Consider the following 1,642-nt stretch of genomic DNA (forward strand, 5'->3'; position numbering starts at 1 on the left):
CTTCTCACAGGTGACCTTCCTACAACCCTAAACGTTTTGATTCTGGATGATGTGATGGGAAAGGTGTATCGTCGACTATAATTTTTTTCTATTCATTAATTAATTATATTTCTCCTTGCCACAAAAAAAAAAAAAATTAAATAAACAAAAAGGAGACATTGGTCTCTGGCCCATGGGCCCACTCGGACTCAAAACCCAACAGTTCCTGGAGACAAAAGATTTGTGCCAAAAAGCCCAAATATCGGGCGATATCCAGCCCTTACGTTAACAGGGACCCTCAGATATAGAGTGAGATCCAGAATCGATCTCAACCGTCCAAATCAGGGAACCATCACATTCGGAAACCCTAGGGCTTCATTGAACACAGCGGCAGCGGCGCATCTCTTTGGAGGAACCGTAGCTTGATAACATTCACTGTAACACCATTATTCTTTCATCTTGTAGGTTGGTCAATAGGGCTTAGGGCTTATACATCAAGATCTATTGGGTGTTTATGATTGCTTCTTCCTCTCTGCAACTATTACTCTACTTTCACACAATAAGAATCAGAATAAAATAACACAGAAATGATTTTGTATAGTTAAATAGCGACTACTTGCAAAAGGAAAAGAAGGAAAGAAAAACATTAGCTGCAGTGGATGATCTAGATTCGGACTTAAGGGCCTCACCTTCTTCACCCAATAAGAAATTAAAAACCGCTTCCACAATCTTCAAGTTAGGGCAATGAGGACCTTCTCTCCGCCATTTGAGGGCTTTCAGGTAGCGATCTACGGTAAGTTGCGGGGCTGCGGCTAGGGTGGATGGTGGAGGGCAGAGGGCAGAGGGCAGAGGGCAGAGGGCAGAGGGCGGAGCTAATTTAGGACAGGAGATTTGGAGAGCGTTATGGACGGTAGAGGAGCGCAAGAGCTTCAGTGTTTTGAGATTTGAATTGTGTTATTATCGACTTAAATGTGAAGAGACTATCGGTAAAGAAACATCGACGGCTGGTATCGCGAGAATGGCTTCCAATCGGAGTATCCATATTCAACCGTAAGGAGTTCACACAGATCGCTGACGTGGGGGGTGGACCCTTATCTTTTATTTACCTGGAGGGTAGAGGAGCATCGACAGCTGGGATCGCTGACGTGGCTGGTGAAACAACCATCTACTCTTATTAATTTCCATAATCCTAACGGTAACAATTTGGGTTCAGTCAGAATCGGACCGTCTCGCTCCGTTACTAAATGGGCTGGTTTATTAAGCGATTATTAAATAGGACGGATAGATTTTAGAACGGGTACAAAACCAAAAACCCAATAAAAAAACCAATTAGAACTGAAACCAGGCTGTTTAACATGACAAATGCACTCTTTGATATCATTTTTATTTTTTATTTTTGTCTATTTAATAAAAATTATTAATTAAAAATATTTTTTTATCAAATTTTAAAACCATTTGATAAATATTAAATATAATAAAGTATAGAATAAAAAATGATTTATAATTTATGAATGAAAGTTTCCTAAAAGACAAGATGACCCTTATGACTTTTGCCAACATGACGTGTAATGAAAGAATTTACAAAAGTATCAACAAAGATAAATTGATTTTTCATAAAATGTGAGGTGGTCATTTAGACCCTTATATATTAAGGCACAAGAGC

At 39.2% G+C, this 1,642-nt stretch overlaps 1 long non-coding RNA gene across 1 annotated transcript; it reads right to left on the reverse strand.

Moving 5' to 3' along the window:
* Positions 1 to 115: 115 nt before the first annotated feature.
* Positions 116 to 994, reverse strand: LOC122092076. Its single transcript, XR_006144084.1, has 2 exons — positions 669 to 994; positions 116 to 525 (listed from the first exon to the last, which is right to left on the reverse strand). It is a non-coding gene; the product is annotated as an uncharacterized LOC122092076 (long non-coding RNA).
* Between the last annotated feature and the right edge of the window lie 648 nt (positions 995 to 1,642).

Source organism: Macadamia integrifolia, chromosome 10 (genome assembly GCF_013358625.1).
Source record: "Macadamia integrifolia cultivar HAES 741 chromosome 10, SCU_Mint_v3, whole genome shotgun sequence".
NCBI classification, from domain to species: domain Eukaryota; kingdom Viridiplantae; phylum Streptophyta; class Magnoliopsida; order Proteales; family Proteaceae; genus Macadamia; species Macadamia integrifolia.